We start from the raw sequence: 14,842 nt of genomic DNA, 5'->3' as shown, positions 1-14,842 counted from the left end.
GCAGAACACTGTACCTTTAATTTAAATGCCCTTGGAGATGAGGAAGGAGAAGGAGAAGGAGAAGGATGAGAAGAAGGAGAAGGAGAAGGATGAGAAGAAGGAGAAGGAGAAGGGTGAGAAGAAGGAGAAGGATGAGAAGAAGGAGAAGGATGAGAAGAAGGAGAAGGAGAAGGATGAGAAGAAGGAGAAGGAGAAGGATGAGAAGAAGGAGAAGGAGAAGGATGAGAAGAAGGAGAAGGATGAGAAGAAGGAGAAGGATGAGAAGGAGAAGGATGAGAAGAAGAAGGCTGAGAATAAGGAGAAGGATGAGAAGAAGGAGAAGGAGAAGGATGAGAAGAAGGAGAAGGATGAGAAGAAGGAGAAGGAGAAGGATGAGAAGAAAGAGAAGGATGAGAAGGAGAAGGATGAGAAGAAGAAGGATGAGAAGAAGAAGGATGAGAAGAAGGAAAAGGATGAGAAGAAGAAGGATGAGAAGAAGGAGAAGGATGAGAAGAAGGAGAATGATGAGAAGAAGGAGAAGGATGATAAGAAGGAGAAGGAAGAGAAGAAGGAGAAGGAGAAGGATGAGAAGAAGGAGAAGGATGAGAAGAAGGAGAAGGATGAGAAGAAGGAGAAGGATGAGAAGAAGGAGAAGGATGAGAAGAAGGAGAAGGAGAAGGATGAGAAGAAGGAGAAGGATGAGAAGAAGAAGGATGAGAAGAAGGATGAGAAGAAGGAGGAGAAGGATGAGAAGCAGAAGGATGAGAAGAAGGAGAAGGATGAGAAGAAGGAGAAGGAAGAGAAGAAGGGAGAAGGAGAAGGATGAGAAGGAGAAGGATGAGAAGAAGGAGAAGGATGAGAAGAAGGAGAAGGATGAGAAGAAGGAGAAGGAGAAGGATGAGAAGAAGAAGGATGAGAAGAAGGATGAGAAGGATGAGAAGAAGGAGAAGGATGAGAAGAAGGAGAATGATGAGAAGAAGGAGAAGAAGGAGAAGGATGAGAAGAAGGAGAAGGATGAGAAGAAGGAGAAGGATGAGAAGAAGGAGAAGGATGAGAAGAAGGAGAAGGAGAAGGATGAGAAGAAAAAGGATGAGGAGAAGGAGAAGGATGAGAAGAAGGAGAAGGAGAAGGATGAGAAAGAAGGAGAAGGATGAGAAGAAGGAGGAGATGAGAGAAGGAGAAGGAGAAGGATGAGAAGAAGGAGAAGGAGAAGGATGAGAAGAAGGAGAAGGAGAAGGATGAGAAGAAGGAGAAGGATGAGAAGAGAAGGATGAAGGATGAGAAGGAGAAGGATGAGAAGAAGAAGGCTGAGAATAAGGAGAAGGATGAGAAGAAGGAGAAGGATGAGAAGAAGGAGAAGGATGAGAAGAAGGAGAAGGAGAAGGATGAGAAGAAAGAGAAGGATGAGAAGGAGAAGGATGAGAAGAAGAAGGATGAGAAGAAGAAGGATGAGAAGAAGGAAAAGGATGGGAAGAAGAAGGATGAGAAGAAGGAGAAGGATGAGAAGAAGGAGAATGATGAGAAGAAGGAGAAGGATGATAAGAAGGAGAAGGAAGAGAAGAAGGAGAAGGAGAAGGATGAGAAGAAGGAGAAGGATGAGAAGAAGGAGAAGGATGAGAAGAAGGAGAAGGATGAGAAGAAGGAGAAGGATGAGAAGAAGGAGAAGGAGAAGGATGAGAAGAAAAGGATGAGGAGAAGGAGAAGGATGAGAAGAAGGAGAAGGAGAAGGATGAGAAGAAGGAGAAGGATGAGAAGAAGGAGAAGGATGAGAAGAAGGAGAAGGAGAAGGATGAGAAGAAGGAGAAGGAGAAGGATGAGAAGAAGGAGAAGGAGAAGGATGAGAAGAAGGAGAAGGATGAGAAGAAGGAGAAGGATGAGAAGGAGAAGGATGAGAAGGAGAAGGATGAGAAGAAGAAGGCTGAGAATAAGGAGAAGGATGAGAAGAAGGAGAAGGAGAAGGATGAGAAGAAGGAGAAGGATGAGAAGAAGGAGAAGGAGAAGGATGAGAAGAAAGAGAAGGATGAGAAGGAGAAGGATGAGAAGAAGAAGGATGAGAAGAAGAAGGATGAGAAGAAGGAAAAGGATGAGAAGAAGAAGGATGAGAAGAAGGAGAAGGATGAGAAGAAGGAGAATGATGAGAAGAAGGAGAAGGATGATAAGAAGGAGAAGGAAGAGAAGAAGGAGAAGGAGAAGGATGAGAAGAAGGAGAAGGATGAGAAGAAGGAGAAGGATGAGAAGAAGGAGAAGGATGAGAAGAAGGAGAAGGATGAGAAGAAGGAGAAGGAGAAGGATGAGAAGAAGGAGAAGGATGAGAAGAAGAAGGATGAGAAGAAGGATGAGAAGAAGGAGGAGAAGGATGAGAAGAAGAAGGATGAGAAGAAGGAGAAGGATGAGAAGAAGGAGAAGGAAGAGAAGAAGGAGAAGGAGAAGGATGAGAAGGAGAAGGATGAGAAGAAGGAGAAGGATGAGAAGAAGGAGAAGGATGAGAAGAAGGAGAAGGAGAAGGATGAGAAGAAGGAGAAGGATGAGAAGAAGAAGGATGAGAAGAAGGATGAGAAGGATGAGAAGAAGGAGAAGGATGAGAAGAAGGAGAATGATGAGAAGAAGGAGAAGAAGGAGAAGGATGAGAAGAAGGAGAAGGATGAGAAGAAGGAGAAGGATGAGAAGAAGGAGAAGGATGAGAAGAAGGAGAAGGAGAAGGATGAGAAGAAAAAGGATGAGGAGAAGGAGAAGGATGAGAAGAAGGAGAAGGATGAGAAGGAGAAGGAGAAGGATGAGAAGAAGGAGAAGGAGAAGGATGAGAAGAAGGAGAAGGATGAGAAGAAGGAGAAGGATGAGAAGGAGAAGGAGAAGGATGAGAAGGAGAAGGATGAGAAGAAGGAGAAGGAGAAGGATGAGAAGAAGGAGAAGGAGAAGGATGAGAAGAAGGAGAAGGATGAGAAGAAGGATGAGCAGAAGGAGAAGGATGAGAAGAAGGAGAAGGATGAGAAGAAGGAGAAGGATGAGAAGAAGGATGAGAAGAAGGATGAGAAGAAGGAGAAGGATGAGAAGAAGGACAGTTCTGTGACAGTTTCTGTCTATTTCTGACAGTTCTGGGACATTCACTCCATACAGCGGTTTCAACCGCTGTATGGAGGGAATGTCATAGAACTGTCAGAAATAGACTATTAATGACAGTTCTGGGACTGTCCTTCCATGCAGCGGTTGAAACATTGTATGTATTTGTTTCCATAAATGGATCCATTTATGGAAACAAATACATACAATGTTTCAACCGCTGCATGGAAGGACAGTCCCAGAACTGTCATTAATAGTCTATTTCTGACAGTTCCATGACATTCCCTCCATACAGCGGTTAAAACAGCTGTATGCAGTGAATGTCCCAGAACTGTCATAAATAGTCTATTTCTGATAGATCTGGGACATTCACTCCTTCTTCTTCTTCTTCTTCTTCTTCTTCATCCTCATCCTCATCCTCTTCTTCTGAGGATGAAGAAGAAGAAGAAGTAGGATGAAAAGAAGAATAATTCCAAGCCGGCAAAAAGTGTATGTGCAGAGTTCCTCTATTTCTGACAGTTCTCTCACAACTTCTTCACATGTACAGTGGTTGAAACATCTGTATCCTAAATGTAAACTAATAGATACAATGTTTCAACCGCTAAACATGTGTTCCTTCTGTCAGAGAACTGTCAGAAATAGCGGAGCTCACTGCAGGGACACTTTTGCCGGCTGATCGGGAAATGTTCGATTCGCGCACCCGAAGTAGGCAAAATTTCGGTTTCGACACGAATCGAATATTTCCTGAAATTCGACTCGAATTCCGGTTCGCCTAGTTCGATTCGCTCATCTCTAATAAATATCCTTGCTGCTATATAGATGTCCTTATTAACATGGACTAGTATACTATACTGTATACATTACTTATGTAGTAATGAAGTTAATTCCTGTCAAGTGTTATAAAAAGACTCCAGGACATGGATGAGGCAGGCTTGGATAAGCTGGTAGAGCAGTTTCCAGGTTTGGTCCACAGAGAGAAAATGATTGGCCCTAAAATTGATCTCTGTGCACAACCTGCAGATTTCTGCAAAAGTAAATTGGGAATACTGGTTTTTGGAGTACTGCAAAATGAGATTTTGCTGGTGAATAATATCTTGACGGGTTTTCATACCAAATCCAGCACAAAGTTTTGAGTCTGGTATGGTGAGGGAGTGTTGGATTTCTGGGTTTCGCCATAGTTGGGTATGGGGATAAAAATAATTTTAGGGTTTAGGGAACAACTGAAGCCCCTAGGGGACCCCCTTCAGGACATAGGTGTGGTAAGCATAAAGGATGTAGTTGGGTAAGGGGCTTTCAGACCTCATCAAGGTTTGAACCGAGTGCCTCCACCAAGGCCTGGACCGTAGCCTCAAGTGATGTGGAAGAGCTGCGATAGATGTTGCCATAATCAGAACACCTGGGTCCAGATGCTCACACCTAGATGATCTCATCATCTACATGCGTTTTATATAGCGCTATCTGGTTAGTGGATAATATTCTCATTTCCTCACCATTTGATATCACGAATGTTTGATGTTCGCTAGAAACAGACTGTCACCCATCTTCACGCTTCTATGAACTTATCTATGCACGGCGTTTCACAGCTATGTGCGTCATGCACCATTCTGCATACATATAAGCATATATGTTAAACTGGGAGTAATATATATTTGTTTTCTATGTTGTTTGTTTCATATCATTTAGGAGCGCTGCATGTTTGTTTTACATATTGATGTTTTTCCAAGAGGTTTTCTGAGGTTTTACCCTTTTATGCTAAGCTGCTCCACTATATAGATCTAGCGCTCGTTTCTTTTCAGATATTTGATGTGGAAGAGCTGCTCAGGTCAGAGTTGAGTCACCATGGACAGTGACTACAATGTAGTACATAGATATGGGTCCAACATAGTCAAGACTCCCCAGCTAGTGGGTCTGGTGAGAGTGGAAAATTTGTACTGCGAGGCCAGAGGAAGGAATGGAACAATTGAATTACAACAATTCTTGAAGACATTTTCTAGGTGAATTCTGTCTGGTTTTTTATTGTTAACAATTTGATATACTTTAAATAAGAAAGGGGCAGGTTTCCTCATGCCTGCTGCAATGTTTTTTTTTTTTTTCAATACTGGAACTAGGTTTAATTTCATATCTTAGCTGAGGTGGTAATCCTCAAATAAGTGAAACTTAAGACCTGTTGTATCAGAAAGAAGGCATCCATTTCAGTTGTAGCCTCTGAGTCTATACAGAACAATAGTGACATGTAGCCTCTAACTGCCAGCCCACCTTAAATCTAGTTTTGTCATGTGAAGTAAGCAGTGCCTCAGTAAAGGGTTCCATTCCAATTGTGAACAAGGATGCAGAGAGAGGACATACGCATACCTCTCTGCAAAGGAGAGGTGCCCAGTATAATAATTGTATCCAACTGACAAAGGGCATGTGGGAACCTCATTTTATACGTTACTTACCCACACATAAAGCCATTCTACTATGCAACATATCTTCTCTATATCTAGGAAGGCAAGAACTCTCCAGCCTGAATTGGTAATGGCAGCATAAATGTTAGTAAAGAGTCTGTGCTTCACAGAATACTTTGCATTATGGCTGAGACCAAAATCGAACAGCATGTAGCATTTGGTGGTCATTGCTGTCCCCAAATGTGACCTATACAACATATCGTCTCCCCACCATCCGTTAAACACCTCTGAAAACAATCCACCACAGATCCCATTCAGAGGGGTTGCAGGGGCTACCGCACATGATACCGAATTGCCGTTAGTACCTTGAAAGGGACAGGTTGTGCTCATGATAAAGGTGTGATATTGTTGAGAAAAGATCTCCTGGACATCAAGATTTCTGTAACATTAATGCTTTTCTAAAGTAAAGTTTCAGGTTACCTTGCCGTTTGGCACCAAAAAACATGCCAAGTTCAAAGTCACTTAAATCCCCTCTCTTCCCCATTCTGATGCTCGGTTTGAACTTCAGCAAGTCATCTTCACTATGTCTACATGCCTAAATACATTGAGCTGCTGCCATGTGATTGGCAGATAAGCAGTTTGGGTTACCAAGCAATTGAATAGGTGTACCTAATAAAGTGGCTGGTGAGTGTATAATCCACATCAGGCTACAAAAAGAAAAGGAGAGAATGTTCTCGTACCCCAGCAAGGCTTTGCTACATGTTTGCATGAATTAAACTGGAGCACCAATATATTTCTCATAGAAAAAAAAAAAAACACTATTCCCTTCAAACAGTATTTTTGCATAGAGGCAGTTGAAAGCTCTTTATTGCACACTATCTCCTATCACAGGAGATCTCCTGGGGTCAGCCAAAAGAAAAATACAAAATTACAGCCAATGAGGAAATAAGGGATAAAAGAAGGGAAAGTTAAAGTAAGTATAATAGATTTTTACACAGAGCTTCACAGCTGCAATCCAGCAATTTTTAGTGAGTTGTGATATTAGAAAGGACAATAGACAGCTTACAATAATTAACCATATGTTATTGTAATATGGGATAGCACAAGGAATGGCATAGTATAAATTAAGGATATTAAACACCAAAGAAACTTCGAAGGTCTGGTTTTATCTCTTCATGCCGAATATGTGGCCTCTCAGTGGCTGGGCCTTGACGCCGAGAGGCCACATATTTGTGTACCATTTGTAAACAAACATGAGCTGAGAGTGCGCAACCTTCGTGCTCCCAGCACATGTGTCGGCGACCTACGGAAGGGTCCCGATCTCTCCATTTGATCAAGACCTTTCCGATCATGTGACTTCCGTGACAGCCAATCATGGAGGTCACATGACCCTAAACCCCGCCCTGCCTCCCGGCATCAGAAACACTTTAAAGGGCCAGGAGGCGCTGGCGCGAAGGGGAAAAGGATAAATAATGACAATAGGGCCACAATGTTAGAATATTATTATACTGATCTCATAACACAGCCTCACCCCTCCACAGATGTAGAGGAAAAGTGCTACAACCCTCATAACATATTGCAGGAGGAGTATAAATCTCACCGTGCCATTCCTGTGGTCTCGACTAAATACAGTTGCAAGAAAAAGTATGTGAACCCCTTGGGATTATGTGGTGTTTTGCATGAATTGGGCATAAAATGTGCTCTGAACGTCATCTAAGTCACAACAATAGAAAACCACAGTCTGCTGAACATAATACTACACAAACAGTAGATGTCGCCATGCTTTAATTGCGCATAACATGTAAACATTCACAGTGCAGGGAGGAAAAAGTATGTGAGGCCCTAGCTTAATGACTTCTCCCAGAGCTTATTGGAGCCAGGAGTGAGCCAACCTTGACTCCAATCAGTGTGATGATATTAGATGTGTTGCTGACAGCTGTCCTGCCCTTAAAAAACACACACCTGTTTTGGGTTTACCGGTTTCAAGAAGCACTGTCTGATGTGAACCATGCCTCGCAGAAAAGAGCTCTCAGAAGACCTACGATCAAGAATTGTTGACTTGCATGAAGCTGGAAAGGGTTACAAAAGTATCTCCAAAAGCCTTGATGTTCATGTGTCCACGGTAAGACAGACTGTCTACAAATGGAGAAAGTTTAGCACTGTTGCTACTCTCCCTTGGCGTGGTCGTCCTGTAAAAATGACTGCAAGAGCACAGCGCAGAATGCTGCATGAGGTAAAGAAGAATCCCAGAGTATCAGCTAAAGACCTACAGAAATCTCTGGCACATGCTAACATTTTTGTTGACACATCTACAATAAGGAAAACATTAAACAAGAATGGAGTACATGGGAGGACACCACGGAGGAAGCCATTGCTGTCCAAAAAGAATGTTGCAGCACGTTTGAAGTTTGCAAAAGAGCACCTGGATGTTCCACAGCACTACTGGCAAAATATACTGTGGACAGATGAAACCAAGATTGAGTTGTTTGGGAAAAACACACAACACTATGTGTGGAGAAAAACAGGCACAGCACACCAACATCAAAACCTCATCCCCACTGTAAAACATGGCGGAGGGAGCATCATGGTTTAGGGCTGCTTTGCTGCCTCAGGGCCTGGATGGATTGTTGTCATTGATGGGAAAATGAATTCCAGAGTTTATCAAGACATTTTGCAGGAAAACGTACGACCATCTGTCCGCCAACTGAAGCTCCGCAGAGGATGGGTGATGCAACAGGACAATGACCCAAAGCATACAAGTAATTCAACAAAACAATGGCGGCAACAGCACAGAATACGGCTTCTGGAGTGGCCCAGTCAGAGTCCTGACCTCAGCCCGATTGAAATGTTGTGGCATGACCTTAAGAGAGCGATTCACACCAGACATCCCAAGAATATTGCTACACTGAAACAGTTTTGTGAAGAGGAGTGGTCCAAAATGACTCCAGATCGTTGTGCAGGTCTGATCTGCAACTACAGGAAACGTTTGGTTGAGGTTATTGCTGCCAAAGGAGGGTCAACCAGTTATTAAGTCCAAAGGTTCACATAATTTTTCCTCCCTGCACTGTGAATGTTTACATGTTATGTGCAATTAAACCATGGCAACATCTAATGTTTGTGTAGTATTATGTTCAGCAGACTGTGTTCTTCTATTGTTGTGATTTAGATGACGTTCAGAGCATATTTTATGCCCAATTCATGCAAAACTCCACGTAATCCCAAGGGGTTCACATACTTTTTCTTGCAACTGTATCTCAATTGCATGGGGTCGGCAACAAGGTGGGAATAAACTGTAGAAATGTTATTTAGAATGCAGAGTATAAAACGTTCCAGGAGACAAGCAATACTAACACGTTTCAGTCAAACAACACCTTACTCATTGTTCAACCCTCCACAGACTTTCTGTGTATTGGAGCAATGTGAGACAATGTCTAGATGCCTTAAACTCGATGGCCCACTGCAAACAGAAACAGATGAAAATGGTTTAAAGACAAATCAATGTGTTGGATACAATTGCTGTTTCTATATATATCCATATAATAAATACCATACCAAGAAATGCCTATGTATATAAAAACAACAAAATATGTAAATTGTTACAATACAAAGGACTCCCTGAATGTTATGCCTACTAGTGAAAGCCTATTTAGTTGGACTGTCCAATTTTCCAAAATAGCATCATTGTTTAGCGATTTTTCAAACTAGGTTTGTGAGTAAAGGAAATAATTAAGATAAAATGTTACAGGCCCCATTTACCTACAAGCTGACTTGTGAATCCAAGAGACTGAGTTGGCTATCATCAAAGAACAGATGAAATATATTGCTAAGGTGACATTGCTCGTAGTCTCTGAAGACAAGCAGAGCCTTTGGGAGATTTGTTTAAAGAACACAACTAACATTTCCTCTTGAACAGAGCTGAAGTGTTATTTACCCAAATATTTTGTTTCTGTAATTACGAGAGGGGAAATCTTGAATACAAAAATGTCAGCACACTTAGGAAACAAATAAGATTAACTAAGCAACTCTTTCCTGAAATGACATTTGTTTATAAGTGTGATTGCACAAGGATTTCAGTGTTTCATTGGCTTTAATGATTCTTTTCTAATCCAGCATTTTGAGAAGTTATTTGTTCTTTGGAATATCTTCAATAGTTTAGATTTTTAGAGTCTTAAAAGTAATTGCTGAATAAACAAATGAATATTGCTGTTTATCGTGTAGTACATTTTTGGTATGATCAATATGGTTAAGTGATTTCTGCCTTGATAAGCTTGCAACAAAATATATTGTACCTAGGGTGAGCTGAAGGTTGAACCAAACCTTGGTTGTTTGGCCAAACGCCAGAACATTTACCCATGTATAACATGTATTACTTCCTTCAGAAAATATGTCATCAGGTCTATATTATGACTTGCTTAAGAAAAAAATCTAAAATAGAATCTCCTGGTCTGACTAACATGAGGGAACTATGAAGGGTGGGACATCACAAATAGTAAGCACATTTTCCTTTGGCCTTGGCTTGGCTTTTGTCTTGAAATGCATTCTGCACAACATATGGTATGTGCGTTGTGCTGAGTTGGAGGTCCATCATCGCATACTGTACTGTAAATTGGGGTGCTATTTTAAAAACATGGTGCTGCAACACTTCAAGCAGAATGCGTTACTGTACACAATTATGAAGGGCTGCCTAATCCTGCTACATTGGATGCATGAATAAACTGCGTTAACTGTCTTTCAAAGTGCAGTGTACTTCTGGAGCCAAGGAATCCAGAGACTCTAGTATGTGGATACTGACTTCAGTTCCTGAAGCTGATCTCGAGACCCTCCCACATCCCATACCGTACCAGTGGTCTATATTATGACATAACCAGTCGTGAGCTGTGAAAAGTGGGATAGGGTGGACCCAAACACAACTTTAGATACTGAATTTGCATAATATCCTCTGTATCAGTGCTATTGGTAATACCTGATGCTGCATGTTGTTCATTCTAGCAGATTAAAAGACCAGCAATGCGTTTACTATTGGGTACAAAAAAGTACTGTAAATACTAATATTTTAAATCATTCACCTACCCATCTCTTAAATTTAACCCTTAGCTTAGCCTAACCCTTAGACCAGGGGTCTCCAAACTATGGCCCTCCAGCTGTTGAAGTACTACAAGTCCCATTATGCCTCCGCCTCTGGGAGTCTTGCCTGTGGCTTTCAGAGTCTTGCGAGACCTCATGGGACTTGCAGTTCCTCAACATCTGGAGGGCCATAGTTTGGAGACCCCTGCCTTAGACAAATGCATAACAGTTAACCTAGCCCAACACTTAACCCTTCACCTCATCCTTGCCTTGAAGCCAAATATGTTGTTGCACTCAGCCCTGTAATGTCAAAACGTTCAATAGTGGGTAGCACAGTGGCTAAATGGTTAACACTTCCACCTGGCAGTACTAGGATTGTTGGTTCGTATCCCAGCCACAGCACCACCTGTCTGGGCCTGCTTGGGTTTCCTCCAGGTATTCCAGTTTCCTCCCACACTCCAAAGACATGCTGGTAGGTTAATTGGATCCTGTTTAAATTGGCCCTAGTATGTATGTATGGATGTGAGTTAGGGACTTTAGATTGTATACCCCTTGAGGGTTAGGGACTTATGTGAATGTACAACATATGTAAAGCACTGTCTAAATTGACAGGGCTATATAGGTACCTGTAATAAATAAATACTTTGTCTGTAGTTAAAGAGACAAAGACACAGCATTGGGAATCTTTTTTTTTAAGCTAAAGTAATGTAATCCTGCTAATTGATCTGTTTATAAAAGGGTGTTGGTACTGATATCCACTCTTTACTCTACATCGCAGTGTTTTCTCTGCACAATATATGTATTTTATATGACATCCATTAAATGCAGACCATGCTGTGGAAGAGCAGGGGAGTTCTTAGGGAGGATCTGTCTTGGAGACCAATGGAGTCAGACAGTAGGAATAGGCACTAGAGCAGCATTTCCAGGAGTAGAAGCAGACTCTAGGCAGGACAGACGAGAACAAGAAGGCACTTCTAAGTTCAGTACATCCACATATTTATTGGTGAAAATGGTTAAAACCACTTACAGAAGATGATAAGGCTCAGGCATATGAAAACATCAATGCGGGGCTCCTGTCACAGTGTTCTTGAGCTCACTGTGCTGGCCAGCAGCAGCAGGGGGAGCTCAAGTGCAATTCCAAGATGTTCACCACTCTTCCTGGGCTGCCGTGGAACACACGCCGTTTGCGTGGAAAGCACATCCCGGCAGTGACATCAATGGTGGGTGGTGATGCATTTTGGAGCATGCGCAATTGCTCCTTCATCAAGACTAGAGATGAGCGAAGTATTCAAAAATTCGATTCGACTGATTCGGCGAATTCGTGGAAAAATTTTGATTCGAGTCGAACATATTCGCTCCAAATTTAACTTATAAAAGGGTGTTTCTAGGCTTCAGAGAGCCTTTATATTAGTGCAGAACACTGTACCTTTAATTTAAATGCCCTTGGAGTCTGCTGGGGAAGAGAAATAATACTGACAGTCAGTATGACATGCAGATGAGTGCCGTCGATCTTAGAATCACCGCACACTTCACTCATTTGGGCAGTCACGGGGCCAAAACCAGAGTGTGGAGCCACAGTGTGGCGGTGGAGGCAGCAGCAATGGGAGGCCATACAGCACCCTATGACAAAAATGGAAACCACCAGCAGTGTGAGGAGACCTGAAAGTGGCACATGGCAGAGTGTGGCGATGGAGACAGCAGCAATGGGAGGCCGTACAGGGACCCATGACACACTCTGGACCTGGCAGCAGCATGAGGAGGCGGTACAGGGGCCCATGACAGATTACGGGCCTGGCAGCAGCATGAGGAGTTGGTACGGGGGCCCATGGCAGATTACGGGCCTGGCAGCAGCAATGGGAGGCCGTACAGGGACCCATGACACACTCTGGACCTGGCAGCAGCATGAGGAGGTGGTACAGGGGCGCATGACAGATTACGAGCCTGGCAGCAGCAACTTGGACAGGAGGACGTTCAGCTTCTGCACCGTCGGGTGCGTGCTCGCAAACTGTTGTCTCTTGGAAACGGATTCCAAGAAAGACTGCTGACGGAATCCGTGAAGAGGAGTAGCAGGAGAAGGAGCATCTGAACGAGCGGAATATGCCAACAAGCGACAACAGGGGCCCATGACAGATTATGGGCCTGGCAGCAGCATGAGGAGTCGGTACGGGGGCCCATAGCAGATTACGGGCCTGGCAGCAGCAATGGGAGACCCGTAATCTGCCAGCACCCTATGACAAAAAATGGAACACACCAGCAGTGTGTGAGGAGACCTGAAAGTGGCACATGGCAGAGTGTGGCGATGGAGACAGCAGCAATGGGAGGCCGTACAGGGACCCATGAGAGACTGTGGACCTGGCAGCAGCATGAGGAGGCGGTACTGGGGCCCATGGCAGATTAGGGGCCTGGCAGCAGCAATGGGAGGCCCATAATCTGCCAGCACCCTATGACAAAAAATGGAACACACCAGCAGTGTGTGAGGAGACCTGAAAGTGGCACATGGCAGAGTGTGGCGATGGAGACAGCAGCAATGGGAGGCCGTACAGGGACCCATGAGACACTCTGGACCTGGCAGCAGCATGAGGAGGCGGTACAGGGGCCCATGGCAGATTAGGGGCCTGGCAGCAGCAATGGGAGGCCCGTAATCTGCCAGCACCCTATGACAAAAAATGGAACACACCAGCAGTGTGAGGAGACCTGAAAGTGGCACATGGCAGAGTGTGGCGATGGAGACAGCAGCAATGGGAGGCCGTACAGGGACCCATGAGAGACTGTGGACCTGGCAGCAGCATGAGGAGGCGGTACTGGGGCCCATGGCAGATTACGGGCCTGGCAGCAGCAATGGGAGGCCCGTAATCTGCCAGCACCCTATGACAAAAAATGGAACACACCAGCAGTGTGTGAGGAGACCTGAAAGTGGCACATGGCAGAGTGTGGCGATGGAGACAGCAGCAATGGGAGGCGGTTCAGGGACCCATGAGACACTGTGGACCTGGCAGCAGCATGAGGAGGCGGTACAGGGGCCCATGGCAGATTAAGGCCTGGCAGCAGCAATGGGAGGCCCGTAATCTGCCAGCACCCTATGACAAAATGGAACCCTGGGCTGGGGCAGGCAGAACCGCCGTATCTTTATCACGGTTTTCCCAGGCCACCAAATGGCGACGCTGCATATGCTGACGCAACGCTGTAGTCCCAACATGGGCCCCCTGGCCACGCTTGACTTTCTGGCCACATAGTCGACATACGGCTACGTTTACTTCTTCGGGCGGCTTGACGAAAAATTGCCACACCGCCGAGTAGGAAACTTTGCCCCCGCTACTCCTCACTGGCTGACTGCTACTTCCTCCGTGCACACCGGCACCACTACTGGCCGTGGTGGTAGGCTGCAGTGGAGCTGGTGCTCTACTCTGTGGCCGTTTGCCTCCACTGACACTGCTGTGACCCTGCTGCCTCCTGGCAGCAGCAATGGGAGGCCGTACAGGGACCCATGACACACTCTGGACCTGGCAGCAGCATGAAGAGGCGGTACAGGGGCCCATGGCAGATTACGGGCCTGGCAGCAGCAATGGGAGGCCCGTAATCTGCCAGCACCCTATGACAAAAAATGGAACACACCAGCAGTGTGAGGAGACATGAAAGTGGCACATGGCAGAGTGTGGCGATGGAGACAGCAGCAATGGGAGGCCGTACAGGGACCCATGAGAGACTCTGGACCTGGCAGCAGCATGAGGAGGCGGTACAAGGGCCCATGGCAGATTAGGGGCCTGGCAGCAGCTATGGGAGGCCCGTAATCTGCCAGCACCCTATGACAAAAAATGGAACACACCAGCAGTGTGTGAGGAGACCTGAAAGTGGAACATGGCAGAGTGTGGCGATGGAGACAGCAGCAATGGGTGGCCGTACAGGGACCCATGAGAGACTCTGGACCTGGCAGCAGCATGAGGAGGCGGTACAGGGGCCCATGGCAGATTAGGGGCCTGGCAGCAGCTATGGGAGGCCCGTAATCTGCCAGCACCCTATGACAAAAAATGGAACACACCAGCAGTGTGAGGAGACCTGATAGTGGCACATGGCAGAGTGTGGCGATGGAGACAGCAGCAATGGGAGGCCGTACAGGGACCCATGAGACACTGTGGACCTGGCAGCAGCATGAGGAGGCGGTACAGGGGCCCATGGCAGATTAGGGGCCTGGCAGCAGCAATGGGAGGCCCGTAATCTGCCAGCACCCTATGACAAAAAATGGAACACACCAGCAGTGTGTGAGGAGACCTGAAAGTGGCACATGGCAGAGTGTGGCGATGGAGACAGCAGCAATGGGAGGCCGTACAGGGACCCATGAGAGACTCTGGACCTGGCAG

Source organism: Staurois parvus, unplaced genomic scaffold (assembly GCF_062004578.1).
Source record: "Staurois parvus isolate SC_StPar_1 unplaced genomic scaffold, SC_StPar_1.0 ptg000287l, whole genome shotgun sequence".
NCBI classification, from domain to species: domain Eukaryota; kingdom Metazoa; phylum Chordata; class Amphibia; order Anura; family Ranidae; genus Staurois; species Staurois parvus.
Note: the sequence above shows the minus strand (reverse complement) of the source record.